This window comes from Micromys minutus, assembly GCF_963924665.1.
Source record: "Micromys minutus genome assembly, chromosome: 22".
NCBI classification, from domain to species: domain Eukaryota; kingdom Metazoa; phylum Chordata; class Mammalia; order Rodentia; family Muridae; genus Micromys; species Micromys minutus.
The window spans coordinates 19,253,550-19,270,498 of record NC_137957.1 but is presented as its reverse complement, the minus strand read 5'-3'; the positions used below and the strand labels follow the sequence as shown (position 1 = coordinate 19,270,498).

Sequence of the window (16,949 nt, the reverse complement as noted above, 5' to 3'; positions counted from 1 at the left end):
GTGACAGTTTTTTTTTATTTCAAAGAGGAAAATGAACAGAAATACTGACATATTTAGAAAACGAAGAAATTCTTCCATTCAAAATTCTATTTCTTTAACATCATGTAGGTAAGAAGACAGAATTTCTTTTCTTTTTCTTTTTTTTTATCAAAGTTCTTGAACTGAAAAGAGTTGCTGACTTCTCAATACTTTATGTGGAATGGGCACTTTGAGGATAATTAACAACAGGGAAGCAAATTTTAAATACAGACTGTAGAACCTGGGACGCATTCAGCTCTTGTTGGCAATTCACAGCAGAGCAAATGACAGTTCCCACTTAATCATATGCCCTGGAAGGTGACGTCCAACCCCTACTTAGCACTCACACATTCAACTTCATCATCAGGTGTTATGAATAACTTTACTGAAAATAGAGCATGCATACAACTCATAACCAACATGAATTCACATCAAACTTCCACCAAGATTCAGGAAGTTTGTTCAACATAAACCCGAGAAATACATTTTGGAGGGGAATGTAGCAGGGGCATGAGTCTTAAATACCTCACTTCAGCTTTCGTTTATTTCCTTATTTCTTCCAGCATCTATATACATGAACTTGGAAAGAATTCAGTATTAGCTACACCACTCCATAAAAGAATAGACAATGGCTACTAACAGAAGGAGAGTTAATTTTCTTCAGGAACAAGCCCCATGGGCAAGTCATCTGATGTGAGTTAGTCATTATTAAATATATGTATACATGAGCAACACCAAATGGACTCTAAAGAATATGTAGATCAAGGTATATAACTATTGTTATTATTATTATTATTATTATTATTATTATTATTATTTATTCAGGAATAAGTCATGACTCTGAGAGGAAGTAGGAAGGTGCTTAAGAACAGTGGAAATGATGTAAATATAATACACTCATGGTTGAAATTCTCAAAAACAAAAATTAAGAAAGACACTCATTCTGTAAGGTGTAACTATATGTTTGCCACATGGACCATGCTTCTAAAACACTAAAACAAAGAAACAAAGAGTACTATGACGTCCAGTAAGTTAATTTTTCCTCTCACAGGCCATCGACATCCCTACCACTTATGCTATAAACTGATCCTGTTCTGCTGATCATCAAACGGAGTTTGTGGTCCCCCTCCAATTCATATTAAAGTTCCACTTTAAGTGGGTTGACATGTTAATTGTCAGAGTAAAGTGGCAACCACAGCATGGGTAGGTCAGTGGTCAGTAGCAACAGCTTTTTTCTTGGGTCCTTTCAGGCACAGTCCTCAGCTGTAATGGAATATAGAAGTCTACATATGTCAAATAATCTTTCTCCAAAAAAGCTTGTTATATTATGCTTGAACAAATACAATCATTTCTTAAATGAACAAAATGGCATTCCCTGGAAGAATTACAAAAATGAAAAAAATTCAAAGGACATTAAATGTTGATTTAATCTAATAGTTAATATTCCATTCATTCATTTCATAAAATATGTAAAGCACTTTAGCATAAATCAAGCAACTTCGGAGGTGCTGAGATGTCAGCAGGGCAAACCTTACTACGTGGAACTGCAAAATTCTATGTGTTATTTGTGTGAAGGACATATGTCTATAAGAGAACCTAGAAAAGTCTTGCTACGACTACCATTTTATAAAATACGATCAAATATCTGTATGTAATTAACACAATTTATGTTTCTTTAAAGCCTGCAAGGCAATGAATATAAAGATGCTCACACATATGAATCTAAAATAGACATCAATGTTAACCTCCAGGTATATGAACATCAACCAGAAATCGATATGACTTTATTACATAACATTGAGAGCTTTAGTGCAAAGAATTATGGGTACTCCTCACTAGGTACTTCGGAAGTAGAGTTATTGGAAATAGCAAGCAAAGAGAAGCACTAGACTATGTAAAGGAGCATGGCACATAATTCAGCTATTAAACATATATCCAATAAGCATATGGCTTTATATATCTACTGATGAGAAGAGGTGTCATGGCATTGGGACTTAATGAAGAAGAGTGTGAATCTGACAATCTGGAATCAAATCCAAGGTTGAACACTCACTATCTATATGACAAATAAATTATGGAAGAGCTACCATATTTGAGCTTTATTCTCCCTGTTTTCACATTTATAAGATGACTATAATAAGAACACTCTACATGCAGTTACTTTTATGAGAATACATACAATGATGGAACAGTAAAGAATTTCCAGTACACCCTGAATATTTTATAGGCTTTATCTCTTTTAGTATTTTTGATGCTTACAGGCTACACATTGGAAAAGTGGCTAAAGGAAAGAAAATGTCATTGGTAATGATGGAGAGTAGGACACTCGTGACATACATTTGCCAAGTCTGGAGATCAGCATGAGTTCCTATATACTTTATCTCATTCAGTTAACACATCATCAGTTAACAAATCAAGGACTGGACCTCAGAGGCCATAGCGCATATCCAAATCACAAACAGGCTATGCATGCATAAACTGCCTGCTTAATCCAAGACCAAGATGTGCTACAGACATGGTGAGCATCACATTGAATACTGAGCCATTTTCTCTTCTGCATTAGCTCCTTTTGGAAGCATTTTACAGTAACATTATTTTTAATTTTAAGCATTTTATTTATTGGCATTTCATCTGTGCTAGCCCTCTCACAGTTCCTCATCCCATTCTTCCTCTCGCTTACCTCCAAGAGGGTGCTGCCACTACCACCAGTCTTTCCAGATTCCTGGGACCTCAAGTGTCTCAAGGATTAAGAGCATCTTCTCCCTCTGAGGCCAAAGCAGGTAGATTTCTGGTACATATGTGCCAGGGGATAACTTTCTTTTTTATTACTTTATTTACATTCCAAATGTTGCCTCCTTCCCAGTCTCCCCTACAGAAATCCTCCATCCTATCCCCCCAACAAGAAAGTTATCTTATGCCATGCCTCTCTTACCCCTCATTCAAATGATGCTCTGTGGTAGAAACATCTCCCCTCGAGTCTCCCATTACACTTCATTTCTTTGATACTCACTCTCCTGAATGTTGCTTGGAAGAATCTAACTGCCCATATCCCTGCTCCATTCTTTGAACTATAATCTCTACCAGAAATCAGGATATTTTTGGTCAAATTCTCATAGGAACAATTGGTAGGCTCCAAATATTATCTAAACTCCATCATGTAGCTCTTCAACACAATCTGTTTCTCTCTTGTCCCACAACCTCAATGAGACACTTGGTTGTTCTTGAATATGCCTAATAAATCTATTCTGTTTGCTTATGCGGTGTTCTATATATTATTGTCTCTGTTGCTCACTTAAATTCAGTGTATTCTCCCAGATTAACTTTTGATAAATTTCTCCCAGGAATCCTGTTGATCCCCATTGGGCCTGGCTAGACCCTGACATGAGGCCTAATCCAGCTTCCTGAGCCAGACACAAGTTTAGAGACCTTTCTTGGATCGATCACTTTTGAATAGTGACTGAACACAACCTACTTAGAACTTCCTCTGCTCAGTTAACACTGACAGGAAAAAACATTATTGCCACCCCCCACATCCCATCTACATGTCATCTTCCACCACTTTGATCCTGCCCCCTGCCCCTTTTCTATATAAGCATGCATCTGCTGCAATAAACCGAGATCCTGTTTCGACAAGTCTCCTGACTTAATACCTTAATTCTAAACTATCTTTGTTAGATCTACATTCATTGTGTTACATAATAACATCTACATCATGCTACAGTTGCTTGTTCACTGTCAAGCTACCCACATTATCCATGTAAATGGCAAGGAATTCAGGAACAAGGTATTCCAGTTGAATATTCTTTAACCAACAATGCTGTGCATAGACTGGTACACAGAAGTTACTGGATATATGGCTATGATCCATTACTTGATATGCAGTGTGGCTCTCTCTTAAAAACTGATAATGTGGTGACTAACTTGTGTCTATTAATTTTGTGTCTACTAGGTTCACCCAAGATGTCCTCTTTAGAGAATAATATAGCACCTAACTCATTATTTCAGTGAATACTTGTCAAATATATGACTTGCATTCCATGTCATTAAAAGATTGAACTACTGCATCTGAGACAACTTTCTACTTTCTTCTGTTAACACATGACATGATTCATGATGTGTCATGTATGAAAGGCAATTAGAAGAAACTGACAAGAGGAAAAATGAAATGAGTGAGCTCAGGAAGTAAAGCACTTTTATCTTCTAAGACATGAAAATAGTTATGGAATACTTGTCCTGCTCTCAATAAGTCCTTTAATAGGATGGGATGGAGAATTAACCATGTGAGTGGCTTATTCCTGGGGACATAGATAATGGTCCAATAAAATTTCTGTGGCTATTTTCTCCGTGCTGAGATACGTGTAGCAAAACTGTGCAAAGCACAAGACCAACTTGCACCAGAGATAACCAGATGGCCAAAGGCAGCACACGAAACTGAAACTAAACAGCACAGCTTCTTCCTTCCTATTGGAGATCTCATAGAGCTGGGGTTTTTATTTTGTTTTGTTTTGTTTGAACCCATATCAGCTTCACCCTGCTTTGAGGCTGGATGGAAGTAAAAAGTCCCATCAGATAGACCTGCTACAGAGCAGGTAGGCAGCATCCCTTCATGGGATTATTATTAAGAGTCTTGAGGTTTTCCTCTAAGTTTCATACCAACAATATTGTGCACTTCCCGGAATGGCCCTGCATGCTTCAGCAAAATCATGTTAATACATACAGCTTAAGGTTCCGTATACAGGAAAATCATAGTCTTCTAAATCAAAGGGCTCCCAAAGAGGATAAGGAAGTAAAAGAAAGCAGAATGTAACTCGTGAGAAAGCATAGAAGCCTAGGATAGAGCATACACATTCCTGTGCATTTCTATAATAAGGGGAAACATTTGAGCTTCAGTGATGACCAGGGGCAGAACAGCTTCTACAGGAAAATCAGTTGCCAGAGTATAAGATAAATTCAAGCATATTTTTCCCCTGAACTCTTGACAAGAAGGCTAAAGCAAAGATTTAAAATGTTGTTGCTTTCTAGCATAAATAAGTATACCTCAAAATTTTTTGAGTGAACATTTGTTAGTCTTTGGCTTCCCAATATTTGAGCTCCATTTTTATATAGGGGCAAGAATTCCATGTGGAATGTGGGAAGAAGACAAGAACTCCTTCTCAGTGTTTAAATGGAAAGGACAAAATGCTAAATATTCCCTCTCGCTTCCTTTGGCAGCTAAAGTATAACCATGTGTCCTGGCCTTCATGGTTCATAAGAAGTAATGTAAACCATCTGAAAAGTAGAGGAAAAATCTCCTGAGATGAGCTGTCACTAAGCATGGAGTGTCAACACTAATGACAGGAACTAAATCAGCTGTTCTTAGTTGGTACTTTGGCAAAGTGTCATGATTTCTGAGCCTTGTGATGATCTTTCAGTCAGTTTTGTTTTACTGTTCTTCTCAATGATGTGATGGAACACCATAATTAATAAATGTAATTCTAATTAAATTGTCCAGAGTTTATTGTATTGTTTAAAACCCAACATCATGTCTAATTCATCAATGGATGTCTTCAACAAACACTGATTTTAGATATCCCTAGATAGTAAATAAAAGTTATATTTTAAAATTTATACAAAATGCAATAAGCTCATTTTGTAACTGTTCTAGGTTTTGACTATATTGTAAATGGTATTAGGAAAAGGTTTGTTTAAAAAGACAAGAGACAAGCAAACAGGCTGGACAACGGGCAATCAAGCTGGTCAGAGGCAGGCAAACAGTCTGGGTATGAAAAACTGAACATTATGAAAAACAGGAAGTTCCAAAAAGGTTGTGTACATAAAATAACAACAAAAATGTCCTTTAACATTTGGGACTCGATCTGTCTGGAGTTAAACCTGTGGCACAGCTCTCTGAACCCAAATCCCACCCAGAGATATTGGGTCTCCCAGAAATGCTGTCAATCCAAAACTCACATGCCCAGAGGTTCATAGGAGAAACAGGATCCCCTCAGAAACAGCAAGACCAACTTACACCAGAGATAACCAGATGGCCAAAGGCAGCACACGAAACTGAAACTAAACAACAGTAACCAAGGCTTCTTGGCATCATCAGAACCCAGTTCGTCTACTACAGCAAGTCCTGGATAGCCCAACACACTTGAAAATCAACATTCAGATTTAAAATCACATCACATGATGATGATAAAGGACTTTAAGAAGGAAATAAATAACTGACTTAAAAGGTACATAAAAACACGGGTAAACAGGTAGAAGCCCTTAAAAAAACAAACAAAAAAATATCTTAAAGGATTACAGGAAGACACAATCAAACAGGTGAAAGAATTAAGAAAAATGATGCAGGATCTAAAAATGGAGATAGAAACAATAAAGAAATAACAAAGAAAAACAGCCCTGGAGATAGAAAAACCTAGGAAAGATATCAGGAACCGAATACAAGAGATAGAAGAGAATCTCAGAGGCAGAAGATACCATAGAAAATATTGACACAACAGTCAAAGAAAATGCAAAATACAAAAAGCTTCTAATCCAAAATATCCAGAAAATATAGGACACAATGAGAAGACCAGACCTAAGGATAATATGTATAGAAGAGAGCTAAGATTCTCAAATTAAAAGCCAGTAAATATTTTCAACAAAATTATAGAAGAAATCTGTCTCTATACCAATACCATGTAATTTTACCACTATTGCTCTAATAGAGCTTGAAGTCAGGAATGGTGACTTCACCAGCCATTCTTTTACTGTGAAAATTCTATTTGCTATTCTGTTTGTTTCTTTCTTTGTTTTTGTTTGTTTGGTTGGTTTTTTGCCTTTCCAGATGAATCTGAGAATTGCTTTTTTCATGTCTTTGAAAGATTGTGTTGAGATTTTGATGGGAATTGCATTGAATCTGTAGATTGCCATTAGTATGATGGCCATTTTAACTATGTTAATTCTGCCAATCCATAAGGCTGGGAGATCTCACCATTTTTTAAGATCTTTGATTTCTTTCTTGAGAGATTCAAAGTTATTTTCATACAGATATTTCACTTGCTTGGTTAGTTATCTGAAGATTGATGTCACATCAATACATGTTTGGACAGAAGAGAGTGTGCAGGGACAAAGTTGGTAAATTGGAAGAGGAAGAGAAAGCAGGAGATTCAGGGGAGGAAACATGGATACAGACGTGGATACATCTCAATATGGATAAGGTTGCTATGATTATTTCTATGGCTTTCTGTGGGTCAATTTATCTTATCTACATGGGCAGTTTATATCTTTGTCAACTGGTTGTAAGCTTATTGTGTAGATAAATTGTGGATTGAGAATTTAACATATAAGCCTGTTTAATAAGATATTGATTGTGGAGTCATGAATTTACCAGGCTGTGGAGGACAGTGTGTGAAAGCAATGATTGAGATGTAGCTGGAACTAACTGTTTCCTGCACAAGGTGAAGGTGCACAGGCCCGTGGAACAAGATGTGTTGGTACCAGTCTTGGAAACTAACCACCTAGGGGATTATATTCCAACTCCACACTGAAACAGCTCCTGTGGAGTGAGACATTGGGGCTGATAGCAATTGAACAGAACCTTATTTAATAATTAGTGCAATAGTTATCACAAGATATTTTATATTATTTGTGGCTATTATGAAGAAAGTTGTTTCCCTAATTGCTTTCTCAGTCTGTTTATCATTTGTGTAAATGAAAGCTACTGATTTATTTGAGTTAATTTTATTTCTGGTCACTTTGCTGAAATTGTTTATCAGTTGCAGAAGTTCTCTGGTAGTCAATTATGTATACTATCATATCATCTGCAAATAGTGATACCTTTATTTCTTCTTTGCCAATTCATAATCCTTTGATATCTTTTTGTTGTCTTATTATTTCAGCCAGCATTTTGAGTACTATGTTCATAGCGGCCGTATTTGTGATAGCCAGAAGCAACCAAGATGTCAGATGAGAGAAGAATGGATCCTGAAAATGTGGTTCCTTTACACAATGGGATACTACTCAGTTATTAATAATGGGAAAAATTTTGAAGTTTGCAGAAAAATGGATGGGAATAGAAGATATCATCCTGAGTGAGGTAACTAAGAAACAAGGACAGGCATGGTATGTACTAATATATGAATATTAGCTAAAATTATATATATATTAAAACTATATATATATATATATATATATATATATATATATATATATATATATATATATTAAAAACTACAGACTACCCAAAATATCATCAAGTGAATTATCTGTATCAAGAACATGAAGTTTCTGAAGAAAGAAATCTATGGATTGGCAGGATTAATATAGCATAAATGGCCATCAAGCTGAAAACAATGTAGAGATTCAAAGCAATCTCCTTCAAAATTTCAACTTACTTCTTTATAGAATTAGAAAGAGCAATTTTCATATTTATTTGGAATGACAAAACACCCATGAGAGCAAAAAAATGTTCTCAACAATAAAAGAACTTCTGGGGGAATCACCATTTCTGACCTCAAGCTGTATTACAGAGTAATAGTATTAAAAAGTGCATGGTGTTGGTACAGAGACTGGCAGATAGATCAAAAAAATAGAACTGAAGACCCAGAAATGAACCCACATGCCTCTGGTTACTTCATCTTTGACAAAGGAGCTAAAACCATCCAGAGGTAAAAAGACAGCATTTTCAACAAATTGTGGTGTTTGAACTGGAGCTCAGCATGTAGAAGACTGTAAATAAATCCATTCTCATCACCTCTTACAAAGCTCAAGTCCAAATGCATCAAAGACCTTCATATAAAACCAAATACATTGAAATTAATAGAAAAAAAAGTGGAGAAGAGCCTCGAACACATGGGCACAGGAAAATCTTTCCTGAAAAGAAGATCAATGGCTTATGTTCTAAGATCAAAAATCAACAAATGAGACCTCATGAAATTGCAAAGTTTCTGTAAGGCAAAGAACACTTTTAAGAGGACAAACAGCAACCAACAGATTGGGAAAAGATCTTCACCAATCCTACATCATCAGAGAGAGGGCTAATATCCAATATATACAAAGAACTCAAGATGTTAGACTCTAGAGAATCAAATAACCCTATTAAAAACGAGGTATAGAACTAAACAAAGAATCTCAACTGAGGAATATTGAATGGCCTGCAAGCACCTAAAGAAATGTTCAACATCCTTAGTCATCAGGGAAATACAAATCAAAGTGACTCTGAGATTCTACCTCACAGCAGTCAGAATGGGTGAATTAAAAAACATGGGTGAGAGCAGATGCTGGTGAGGATGTGGAGAAAGAGGAACACTCCTCCATTGTTGGTGGGATTATAAGCTGGTACAACCATTGTGAAAAGCCGTCTGGCAGTTCCTCAGAAAATTAGACATAGTACTACCTGAGGACCCAGCTATACCCCTCCTGGCATATATGGAAAATATACTAAAGCATATAACAAAGACACTTGCTTCATTATGTTCTTATCCACCTTATTTAGAATAGGCTGAAGCTGGAAAGAACCTAGATGTTCTTCAACAAAGGAATGGATACAGAAAATATGGTACATTTACACAATGGATTAACTCAGCTATTATGGATGAAATTAGATAATATCATTCTGATTGGAGCAATGAAGTTACAAAAGAAAACACATGGTACACACTCACTGATAAGTGCACATTATTCTAAAAGCTTAGAATACCCAAGATACAATTCACAAACCACATGAAGCTGAAGAAGAAGGAAGACCAAAATGTAGATGCTTCAGTCCTTCTTAGAAGGGGGAACTTAATATTCAAGGAAGAAAATATAGAGAAAAGTGTGGGGCAGAGACTAAAAGAAATGCCATACAGAGACTAGATCCATCCAATATATAGACACCAAACCCAGACACTATTTCAGATATCCAAAGATGCTTACTGAAAGGAGACTGTTATAGCTGTCTCCTGAGAAGCTCTGCCAAGCCTGGCAAATACTGAGGCCAATGCTGCCAGTCAACCATTGGACTGAACACAAGTCCCCAAGAGGGGAGGTGGGGAAAGGACTTAAGGAGCTAAATGGGTTTTCAACACATAAAAAAGCAACAATTTCAACAAACCAGACTACCTCCTGACCCCAGAGCTCCCAGGGACTAAACCACCAAAGAAAGAGTACACTTGGAGGTACCCATGGCTCTTGGTGCATATGTAGCAGAGGATGGCCTTGTGGAATATCAATTGGAGGATAGGCCTTTTTTTGGTCCTGGGAAGGCTTGATGTCCCAGTGTAGAGGAATTCCAGGGCAAGTAGGCAGGAGTGGGTGGGTTAGTGGGGGAGTACCCTCATAGAAGCAGGGGATGGGAGAATGTGATAGGGGTTTCCAGAGCAGAAACTGGGAAAGAGGATAACATTTGAAATGTAAATAAATAAAATATTCAATTAAAATTAAAATGATTTGTAAATTTAAAAATTCAATCCCATTTATGATAGGGTTTTTTTTAAAGATAAAATAAAATATGCAACTCAAAAAAATGTCTTTTTAAAAAATCATTCATTTTAACTTAGTGTCTCAAGAAGAGCCTTTTAAACTGGGACCCACCATCCTATGACCTTAACTATTCTAAACACATAGAGTAAGGTGGTTTTCAAGTGATACACAGAAATGATTAACTATTCCCATCACAGCAAAGATACACAAGAGCTGGGCAGTCTTATTTGAGTCTTATATGAACTTGGTCCATGCACTTCAGACCATGTATTCAATTCCTTGACCTTGAGAAAAACAGAACAAGTGACTGGAACCATTACAGTTCACCAAATAAAGCAAAGAAAGCAACATTGTAGAACAAGATATTTATTATTGGTTAGTATTGGAAGGCACTTTTGAAAATTATGAGGCTAAATTGCATAAGTAGCAGAGATCTAAGGGCGGTACAAACAGAAGGGGAACATCTGTAGCTTAATTCTAAAAGTCAAGAGCAAAAAATGGAATGAAATAAGTTGTTATTTAAAGATTTCTCTGCTGCTAAATTCCGTAAGCCGTTATCAACCATGCTCCAGGTAAGAAGTTTCAAGCATCCACGTGAAGTTTAAAAAATAAGAAGAAAAAAAGAGAGAGAGAGAAGCATTGAGAAAATGAAGCTACTAAGAAAATATAGGAACAATGAGGAGATTTAGGAACAATGGGGAGATTTAGGAACAATGGGGAGATATAGGAAAATATGGGGAGATATAGGAAAAAATGGGGAGATATAGGAACAATGGGGAGATATAGGAACAATGGGGAGATATAGGAAAATGGGGAGATATAGGAAAAAATGGGGAGATATAGGAACAATGGTGGAGTACCATTGTTTGCAAGCCATTGCAAGTCAGAAATTTTAAATGTGTGTTTACTCTAAATTTACCTTTAGAAGCAGCTTGCCTAGATAAGTATTCAGCTATTTATTCAAGAACAAAAAGGTGTTTTACATATTTTAAAAATCTATCACCCTGTTTAATGAATGTAAATCTTGTACAAATTACTATTTTTTTTCATAAGAGATTGTCAAATACAGGGTGAAACAGAGTATTTTAAATCAAAACAACCTGCTACGCTTTGAAAGGGGTTTTTGTTTGCCTGCTTAAATTACAGACAATAGCACATCCTTACAGTGCTTTGGCTTCCAGATATCTCCTGTGTAGCAACAGAACAACCTGAAGGGGCTGTATGCCTGTCAGCAAAACAGTGCAAATATACAGTCTGCAGGGGTGTTTCCAGGTACTAAACCATCCGCACCTCTTGCTTTTGCTGCTAGCTTGAAATATTACCAAGACATAAAATGAATATGTTGGTAAAACTGGAGTTTGTGAGGTGCTTTTTTTTCTGAGTTCCCTGAAAATGGGCTTTGACCATTGCAAGCCAACAAAAATAGATAAAGCATATCTGGTAAAAAAAAAAAAAAATGCACTGCCTTTTGTAAATCAACATGCCCAGTGCTTACAGGAACAGGCATAGTGTCTTCTCTAAATGACTGGTGCTTTCACACGTGTACATAGTGTGTCTTCACTAGCCAACTCTTCCCCCACCAACCCCTCCCCGGCAGCAAGTAGAAAGGATATGTAGCTCACTCAATCAAAAAAAAAATTGCCTATACACTGAATAATCTAGATAATAATCTATACTGATCCTGACTAGTCATGTAGTTTTTAAGAGAAGTTATCCATTTTCTCTAAACAAATCCTCCAAATTGAAAGCAAGTAGAATTAAGCTACCTGATAAACGTGTGTAAAGAATATGACATAAAAAATGGAAAATATCTATCACATTAAAAACATTGGCTTTTTAGTAGTAGCACTGATCATAAATAAATAAATACATTGCTTATCAAAAAGAGCCCCAAGTAAATATATTTTTCAATTTTTCCTCCAAGAGAAGCTGAATGTCCCCAAAAGAAGAGTCCTTTGCTCTAACCTTATTAAGGACATGTCTAGAGGAAGGGAAGAGAGGAGGTTAATGAAAGCAGAAGAGAGAATGGGAAAGGTGAGGAATCTGAGTGGAAGAAGAGGTCTTCTATTCAGAACGGAGTAGGTTTTCCAGTTGTAGATTAGACCATGCTGCTTTTCACATGGCTCTACTGAAGGCATTGGAGCATGAATTATGAACTATTATCGTAAAAGTGAAATGGGTGGTATATTTTATTGCCTGCTGATTTGTTTTCTCTTAAGTGAAATTGAGGAATACAACTTACTTCACTCCTATACAGAAATATGAGTTGCAATTTATGTTTATTTTTAAAGGACTTTTTTTTGTATAAAAGATAGAAATTTTTAATTTTGTGCATTACAAATATACCTGCACATATTCTGTAATATGCTTTATTCATCTTAGCTTTGTCATTAACTGTTTGACAAATTTGATAGTGATTATGGCTCAATCTCTGAAAAACTTGCAATGGTATCCATATTATATGTTGTCAAGTGATCACAGGAGATCATAACCTAACGATAACCTTTATGCCAACAAACATATGTAAACCTGCACAGCATTTTAAGTGGAACATAGGCACATATGACTGAACTGTGTACAGTAATTTTACATTAAGTATAATGGTTTTACATTAAGTATACTGTAAAATCAGCTCTGATGTTGATGAATATGCCCTACTAACTGTTTAGGAGGGAGTAAACTGGGATGTACTCTCTCTGCTCTGATGTTTACTTACATTTAGTGTAGCTGAAAGCTCACACTCAAGAGAGCAAAAATTCAAAAACATAGACCTGAAATTCTCAAATAAAAAAGTTAAATGCACATACTTACACATAACACTTCACTGGAACACGTTATCGAAGGTGCTGCTGCTACTGATAATCACTGTGCCTCTGAGCCCGTCATAACCTCAGGCTATCAGAGTTTTATGAGCACAGACCAATAATAATGATATTTCCTTTTTGCTTTTATCCACACCTCATTGCTTACATTGATTTGCATAAGCAATTTCCACCCTGATAATTGGAGCCAAACATGTTGTTATAGGTTACCTTATGGAAAAGAGCAGTTAAATACTAATTAAGAGAAATCTTTCTCCATTCAAACATATTTTAGAAGTTAATGGCTTATTCTAACTGGCTGAGCAGAATGATGACTCATTCTCTGAAGGGAATTTTAGGGTTTGACTTTGTCTCATGCTTAACAATATTTTTTTCATATTTTTAATTCCCTGATGCTGACTCACAATAATAAGAAGAATGATACTGCCAGTCTCAGATCATTAGGATAAGATTGTCTTGTTTTACAAGAAAAAGCAATAATACTGAGGATTAATTATTTTAATAGCTTCTGGACCAATCAATGTTCCTTAAAGATTGCAAACTTGTAACTTTATTTTAAGACAGATTTTTAAAAAGAAAAAATAAGTTTAGGTTTATTAAAAACAAATAACAAATAAACTTGAGGGCTTCAAATGATTTCACAGAGATTCTGTCTGCACACAGCATTACCAACATATATTATTTTTAAGGTAATCCTATAATATATAAGTGGGATCGGGCTTCAGGTTATCAGAACAGAACCTAAATTACAAAACCAAAGTTTGAAAATGTAGATACTAATGAAGTGATCTTCTGTATATCATCACCATAAGTATTTCTACTTGTGGGTGAAAACTAATGTTTATGTATCGAATGATAGACTCTCCGGCAAATAAAAATATTCACAAGCTATCTACAAGACAGGAGGATGTGAGCATTGTTTTTCTGGAAAGTTATCTGTGCATACATTTGTTTTTATGAGCAAGAGAAACTCTAAAAAGGTATGTAAATGAATCAAAAATTATCAAGAAATAGAAAAGGAAGAAGCCTTTAAATCAACTTATATTCCAATACTGTACCCAAAAGTATATTCACTATCACTGGGTACTGAAGTCTTCTGAAATAGAAAGAAATATGAAGCTAGACTATGTGCCTTCTGCCCCAGACTTTCCTAAAGAAAACACTCTACTTAGCATGGTAGTGAGAAATCATTTTTTTAAAAAATTGAAATGTAAAAAGATATGAATCTGTGGGTTAATCTTGCTACTCTGGCTTCTCATAAAGGCTAAGAAAATAATTTGGGAATGTTCATGACACATATGTAAATAATATATTTACATAGTATGCAGCAAGCCTGAGTTCAGGGAATGTCTCTGGTCATCAGTGACCTGCCTTCCACATTCTCCATGACTTGAAGCACAAATATGTGCTGCAGCTGATTTCTACTCATCATTGAGGTATGATATTCAGAGACACCTTAAGCAAGAACCAACTTAAGCCAGCCAGCCACTCTTTTGATGCCTCTCATGGGACTGGCTCACCTGCAGAGACACAGTGAGAATCCCACAGCTCTGATCATGTAAGCCAAAAAGTCTGTAAATCCCATTGCTAAAACCAACAAAATGATTATTTTCAATGGCAAGGTACCCTATGTGTGTCAGTGATAGTTCTTTTTGGTCTGTTCCATACTGAAGAAGAGTAACTATTTGAAATCTTTTAAATTTTAGACATATCAGGTCTAGATATACCTGAGCCAAGTAGCTCAAAGTTGACCATCTAGATATTGTGATAAAAGCATAGTAGTTACATATGATGCTGTATATGTGTCTGGGACTTAGGCCAGTTCCTGCATAATGCCTGGTTGGTGATTCAGTATCTGAGAGATCTCAAGGGTCTGGGTTAGTTGAGACTGCTGGTCTTCCTATGGGGTCCCCCCACCTGCCAGCTTCTTCTAATCTTTCCCTAATTCAATCAGAAGGGTTCCTAACTTTAGTCCAATGGAAAGGTCTAAGTATCTGTGTCTGTCTCAGTCCGTTTCTTCTCAGAAGACAGCCATGTTATGTTCTTGACTGTGAGCACACCATAGCATCAGTAATAGGGTCAGGCCTAGGATGCCTCAGCAGGAAAAGAGGTGCCTAACCCTGGAGAAACTTGAGGCCCCAAAGAGTATGGAGGTCTAGGGGTGCATCCTCTTGAAGACATGAGGGAGGAGGAATGGGATGAGGAGTTGTGGGAGGGTGGACCAGGAAGGGGACAGCAACTGGACTGTAAAAATATAGAAGTAATAATAATAATTTGAAAGGAATGGGATATGTGGTAAAACAAATGACAGGAAGAATGAGAACATGGGTTCGGAAAGTCTAAATTCCCTGAGCCTCCTGTCAGAAAGAGCTTTCCTCTTGAGCAGTAAGTCCCTCCCTGGTCTGAATCCCCTTTAAACACTCAACAAAGAAAATGTTAATTTTCTTCAGAGTCAGTTCTGGACTTGAGGAGTACAACTAGAAATTTGGACTTCAACAGGCAGAATGTATGCTATGAAAACCAACATTTTTTTTAAAGTCCTCAGCAAATACCATGGAAGATAACCATAAATTAATCAGAAAAGTATTAAGTATCTAGAGCCATTTGATAAATTAAATATGTAGCTTCAGCCCCAAGACAACATAACATGATTTCCATACCAGAAAACTAAAGTACATCATTAACAAAAGCTGCAATAGATGCTCATCTGGTTTGATAAAGTTGCACTGTCACATGTATTAAAAGGGGACCCAGTCTAATATTCAGGAGGCTACTTGGAAGTTCAAAGACAGAAGGTCACTTTTGTGCAAGAAGTTCACACTTTATTGGCATCAAAGTAAAACAGGCGTCCCTAATTAAAACTAGCAAATGCCAGTTGCCAAAATGATCAGCTGCCCTAAATAAATCCTATTTTTAGAAACTATGAGAGATGGAAAATTTAGTTTTGCATTTTATGAGTAGAGGTTATAGGCCAGGAAAAAAATTCAAGACTTGTAGAAGGTTCGGCATTAATTAGAAAGAGAAATGAGAATTATTTCTCCCTACTTAGACTATTGCCTCAAGCTTCCCACAAAATTTGTCTGCTATCGTTTTGTGGAATGGATTATATATAACAGTAGATGTGTAGAGCTTGCAAAAATATAGTCACTGCTATGTCTTGAAATATATTATTTATGAATGGTATGTATTACCAACAACGGAAAGGTTTAAACTCAATAATTGTGCAAGTTCTGCTTTTAATTTAAACATCAAATTTAAAGCTGACATATTAGCAAAATCATGAACTACTTATAATTTGTGGATGTAATTTATTTACAAGAAGTTTAAGATCAGTTCACAGACCATATGAAGCTCAAGAGTAAGAAAGGCCAAAATGTGGATGCTTCAGTTTGTTTTTTTTTTGTTTGTTTGTTTGTTTGTTTTGTTTTGTTTTCTGTTGTTTTGTTTTCAGAAGGAGGAACAAAATACTCACAAAAAGAAATACAGGGACAAAGAGTGGAACAAGGACTGAAGAAAATGTCATCCAGAGACTGACCCACCTGGGCATCCATCCCACATGCAGCCACCAAGCCCAGTCACTATTGCTGATGCCAAGAAGTGCTTGTTGACAGAAGCCTGATATGGATGTTTCCTAAGAGGCTCTGCCAGAGCCTTATTATACAGATGAGGATGCTTGCA

The 16,949-nt window shown here is 36.3% G+C and overlaps 1 protein-coding gene across 1 annotated transcript in view; it reads right to left on the bottom strand.

The window, feature by feature from the left end:
* Positions 1-16,949, bottom strand: part of TRHDE (thyrotropin releasing hormone degrading enzyme) — a gene marked incomplete at both ends in the record, with an annotated part of 372,282 nt that overhangs the window by 93,141 nt on the left and 262,192 nt on the right. The gene's annotated exons all lie outside the window — the stretch shown is intronic.